The sequence below is a fragment of the Castor canadensis genome, chromosome 8, assembly GCF_047511655.1.
Source record: "Castor canadensis chromosome 8, mCasCan1.hap1v2, whole genome shotgun sequence".
NCBI classification, from domain to species: domain Eukaryota; kingdom Metazoa; phylum Chordata; class Mammalia; order Rodentia; family Castoridae; genus Castor; species Castor canadensis.
Window position 1 is genome coordinate 33,025,428 of NC_133393.1, and position 6,367 is coordinate 33,031,794.

Consider the following 6,367-nt stretch of genomic DNA (forward strand, 5'->3'; position numbering starts at 1 on the left):
ACTGTTACTTCTTTAAATTCTATATATTGTTTATTTCTTCATTCTGTCCACTTGCTATTTATATATTAAAACTAATTTTTAAAGTATCTATGCTCTTTTGCTCATCTTGCCAGGGTTCTCTCAGGGGGATGCATTTTGCTGGTGTGTCCTGTCAGAGCTTGGCTCACCTGAAGCACTTTCTGTTTTACAGCTGGGGCTCTCAGCCCAATGACTTGATTCTTTACCTGGTGGCTTCATATCCCCACTAGAGGCATGAAGGTAAGTTTTTTTATGTTAAAATGTCTTATTCAAATTTTGGTATTCTTTCGTTATAACTTAACTTTTGTCTTTCATTTCATAGATAACTAACTTTCTTGTAAAAAGAGTCTTCTTTGAAAAGATATGAAAAATTATTTTCATTTTTACTCTTAACTTGTACATAATCTTTGAAGAAAGTATATTCAAAATTAATTTGATATACTTTATTTATAATTTAGATCATTACTATCATGAATAATTATGAGACTTTTGATTAGAATACTGAAACATGACTAAAATATCAAAATGATTTTTATAAAATAAATAGACTAAATATATAACAAAGTGCATAGTTTGTGTTTTTATTTTCTTAGTCATCCTGAAGTCATCATAGAATACATGTGCACAATACTGATACAATTTATTTGTTCTTACTATTTCTCCAACTTCCAATATAAACCTGAATTCTTGCATTTATGATTAGATTTTGTCAACATGAAAGCATATTTCTTGCAGAAGGATATAATCTGCTTGTTAAATTGACTTATGATTAATATAATTTTTATATTTTTGTGTTTATAGATAGTATGTTGACCTGCAACCCAAACAATGACAGGCACATTTTCCCTTATCACATCCTTGGAGAAGTTTTGATCTCTTTGCTACTGGTTTCCTAACCAGAAAATCTCCAGCCATAGGCTTATCCATTTCCAGACCTGGCATTCTTAACAGCATAACCTCAGGGATGGATGGATGATAGCAGAATTCAAAAGTTATCTACAGGCCTGAGTTTTCTGCCACACACCTGTCACTTTTCATACATTCTGCAAGGAAAGCCAGTCTTAGGGTTGGTCCATATTCAGAGGATAGACAGTAGGGTAGCTTCTAGATGGACAAGGGAACAAAGTCAAGTACATAGGGGCATGGAAGCAAAGACCATCAACAAACTACCACAAAGACCTATTTCATAATATCACATGACTTTCATGGAATAGTCATTCAGCATATTAGGGGTCTAGCTTCCCCTATTACATGCCCCAGTGAGGAACACCAGTTGAAATGAAAATGGACACACTAGGGATAATCTTCAACTCTGAAATAATCTCCAAGAAGTACAAATGCATTCCTTGGCCATAGTATAAAATTTAAAAAGCATGGATTCCAAACATCTAGTACTTGACTATGAGCCAAAAATAATTTTTGCTGAATTCTTGCTCCCCATTTCCCTGAATAGACACATAATTACCAGTCTTACTTCTTGGTGGTACACCATCCTATAGCTCATGAATGTAAGACTAATATGCTGGGGAGAAGTGAGTCTCCTTTTTGTTGTAAATAAGAAGTTTGGCTCTACAAGAGTGTTCATATTTAAATCTCATAAATGTTCACAGCAACAATTTAGTTCAGTTTTTAATTCTATGTACAAAGAGACATGTGTAAGGTCATTTGATGTGCCCATTACTAAGAGACTGTTATATCTCACATTGACACAGTCCATTTGGAGGGGGTTATATCTTTCTGGCAAATTGTTATTTTTTATTGGATGAGTGGAAATTTAATAAGATAATTCACTGTCTATTAAAGTTACAAGATTTAAAAAAAATAATGAATGATACATAGTTAAATATTTTTTGTTGTTGTTTAAAATTCAAATTTGAGTGGTTGTTGTATTCCCAACTGGAACTCTGCATTCTGTAACTTCAAAACAAAGAATTTAAAAATAAATACACATATAATACTTCTTTGTTTTTTATTATTACTTGAATTCTTGCTTTAAACTTTGAAAGAAATTGTCTTTCCTCTGTATTTGCCCCGGTATATTTGTTCATCTTTCATCATTTTTCACTTATGTACCCTAACCATCTACTAACTGATTTGTTTTCTCCACCATTTTATTCTGCACAAAAGTCTTAAGAAAATTCTTTCTAAAATTGGTGTTAAGAAATGCACATCAAAACTCCATTGAGATTCGATCTTATTCCCATCAGAATGGCTATCATCAAGAAAACAAACACCACCAAACCCTGGCAAGATATGTTGATGAGAATGTAAATTAGTGCAGTCACTGTGGAAATAAATATGGAGTTTCTTCAAAAAATTAAAAATAGAGCAACCTTGGACAAATGACTAAAGGAATGTAAGTCACAATACATTAGAAATACCTGCTCACCCATGTATATCACAGTAGTATTCACAATAGCAAAATTATGGAATCAGTCTAGGTACTCATCAGCAAATGAATGGACAAAGAAAATGTGATATATATATATATACACTATAATAGATTATTATTTGGTCATAAAGAAGAGTGAAATTATATCATTTATAAGAAAATGGATGGAACTGAACATCTTCATGTTAACAAAAGTAAGTCAGACTCAGAAAGACAAATACCATGTTTTCTCTCATATGTGGAATCTAGCCCTAAAGAAAAAAGAAAAGTCATAAACATAAAAGGGGGACTATGAGGGAAACTAGTAGGAAGTAGAAAAGGGGAGGATATGATCAAAGTACATTGTTTGCATATATGAAAATGTCATAATAAAACCCACTTAAAATTTGCAAAAAAAGATAAAAAGGGGGTGAGAAGGAAGGATAAGAAAGAGCAATAGAGAGGGTGAATATGATCAAAGTTTATTGTATGCATGTATGGAATATCACAATGAAACCCCTCACATTGTACAATTAATATTCCACTAATTTAAAAAGTCAAACATTGATGAAAAAATTCAGGTTGCATGAAAATCCAGCCCAAGGTGTAGTAAACTGTACCATAGGCTCCCTTCCAACATGAAATCCATAGTCCACAGCTGCAATATGATGAAATTGATATAAATCTTGAGGAAGTGTTTTTGTTTCTAAAATTAAAATAATTGAAGCAATTTTCCTATTCAAAAATGTTCAAAAACTTTCTACCACCAATAACAAAAATTCAGACATTCTTAGTATGCTTTTTAAATTTTATTCCCACTCTATCCCTACCTTTTTTCCACTCTTATTTCCACAAACTACATTTCCCCACACCTATGACCAAAAATAGTTGAAACAGGAGATATTTAAAAGTGTTGTGTGAAAAGGGGACTCTATAGTAAGATACATCTTTAAGAAATACTGGGCTTAAAAAGTTAGACTTCACAACTGGGAAAAAATGAACTCTTTGAAAGTATGAACCTGAATGCTGCCATTGCCCCTCTGGGTATTTTTAACATCTTTCATCCTTTTACTCTAGTGTACAAAGCAAACACCCATTCATGTTTCAAGGCCAAGCTCAATTTTATATTTGCAACCATTTTCATAACCTTTTCACAGTCCCTCCAAGACACAGTTCAACAATCCCCCATCTTTTTTTCCCCCAAATTAAAGTGACCAACTTGTTTGGTTTACCCAAGGCTTTCCTGGTTTTAGTCCTTAAACTCCACATTTGGGGAATTCCCCCCAACCCATTCTCAGCCCCAGAACAAATCATGATAGCTGAACACCTATCAACTCTCTGAGAAACTCTTGACATTTCAAAGACAATGCTGATGTTTACTTTATTAGCAATATTATTTGCACCCCTAAAATAAGTCCACCATCAGATACTTATTAAACACATAATAAATATTTCTTGAGTGAATGAATGTGTTACTGAAAGAAAGAAAAAAGGCAGAAGAGAGAAGGGCAACTAAAGAACAGGAACACACCCTGCAGATGGATGAAAGAGCAGTGAAATAGAGCACAGAGAAACAGCCTCAACCCTGCTGCACATGATAATCCCCTGGAAAGCTTTTTAGAAATACTAACCCTTTGACTTTACCATTTCAATGAAGTCTCTAGAGATATGGTGTTGGCATAGGACTTATTAAAAAACTCCCTCAGGTATTTGGAAAGTGCAGCCAGTCCTTAGAACCAATGATTTGGAGCCTCCCCAAGGCAGCAATATTCCTGCAAAAGAAGGAATCTAGAAAAAATAAATTATAAAATTAAAAGATGTTCAGAGGAGGTATGACTCCAATAACTTCACTGTGGTGGTTTCTTATGGTTATGGTTCATCCTATTTCTTATTGCCTCTTCTGATCTATAATCATCCTCTCAGTTATATGGGTTCCCAAATAATTTCTAGAGGGAAGAAATGAAACTTAAAGTAATATTATGGTTGATGCTTCCTACAATGTAATGGATATAGTGAATTGAATGTGTCTTAAAATAGTTGTTTGGAAGAAGAAATAGCATCCAAGCCCAGGTAAAGAAAACTGTTAACGTTAGCAAGTTTGTTAACATATCCAGGAAATAGACTTGCTACTGGCAGTCTAAATAAATGTGACCACATATGACCTTCAAAACCATTGATCTCAAAGGTTACAAACAATGCCCCACTGATCCATTGCTCTGTGTCCTTGGATTAAGAGAGATGTCCATGTATAGTCCCCTTTGCAATGTGTTGCTACCAATAAGGAAGCCCACTTTAAAAAATATATATTGAACCAGGTTATATGTGATCATTAATCACAGACTCACCCCAGGACTACCATCATAAATAGTGCATCTGCATAAAATTCCCTGCTGAAATTGCCTTGCCATCTTTTCAGCCTTCTGTGAAAAGCAGACACATTTGCAGGGGGAATAAAAAGAATCAAAAGACATAAAGGAGAGAAACAAAGAACAGAGCATGTGCCACTCTTTACATTTTATCTTAAATAATTTAAATGTATTAAAATCATTAAAAGTTTGTTTTGAATTGTATTTAAAATTATTTTAAAAGACCCTTATATGTACTGACACTGTGTCTCATAGTCCTGTTTAGTGGTTAAAAAAAAATAATACTTTTTAAAAATGTTTCTCTGTTACTACATGCATCTTCACAGGATAATTCCATATTTTGTGGAGTCAAAGCTTATATAAAACAACAAATCCAAAATGAAGTCCAGTTTCTGGGAAGAGTTTCTGAAGGTTAAGATTAATTAATATCTAAGACATCTGGTTGACCTACCACTTGATATTTGGAGACATAAATAATATTTTTTCTGCCTATTTGCTGTACTTAAAATGACATCAAATTATATAGGCTTGTATAAAAATCTAATAATACAGAATTATGAAAATAAAAATTGAAAGGCCTTTTTTTGCCCCTCATGTTCCCCTCTGGAGGTTATGGCTTTCAGCATTCAGTGTGTGAAATTTGTTCATTTTTAAATAGGGCTTTCTAAGAGTTATTTAAAATGTATTTATTTCAATTGTTCAACAGGTACAAATCCTGATTATCAAAAGCTGTAGTTCCTGTTTGTGAGATGTTCAGGTTCTTCCCTTATTTACCTTGTCCTTTAAATGCATACTTGATATGGGAACTTTGATCCATTAGTACCATAAACAACAATAAAATGGGTAACTCTGGATTCACACCTGACTTAGATTTCCCATTTAGCCATTTAATAACCATGTGACCTTGGGCTGAATATTTAATTATTTGAGATTCACCATCTTAAAAATTGGAATACTAGTGATAACCAGTTAACAGGATTATTGCAGGGATTAAATGAGAAAGTTCATCCAGACTGCTCAGCGCAGTCCTAGGATACATGCGTGCAATAACTATGAAACATCATCACATCCACATCACAATTATCATTGTCATTATTGGCTTCATTTTCAGCAAGTAGCTAAAAAAGAGAAGTTGTAAAAAATTAAATATAACTTTTATTGCATATTAGTAGTTTGGCAGTGCTTTTTGGTGCAATAATTTGAATTTTTTTTACTACAGTGAGATTTTGTGTGTCCTCTGGAAAATTAAGTTCTAAATAGCCTTCAAGTACACCAACTTGCAAGCTATCCCAGAGCTCCTACCAGAGAGGATCATGGAGCAAATTATTACACTGTTTATAAAACCAATTTAAAATGTACAGTAAACAGCAAGGGGAAGAAATCAAGTATTACCAATATTGGAGTACTGTAGATGGCGTAGAGTGGAAGCAGGCCGTAGCAAACTTCTCTATGGATGGTGCAGTTGTAGAATCAGAGCTGAGATTTGAACCTGGAGGCTCAGCAGGTGAATGGTGCCTAGAGCCAACACACAGTTGCATTCTCGGAAATACACAGGGAAGTCCATCTGGTCAATAACTGTAGCTTGCCAGTTAGTCTGATGAATAGCTAAAAT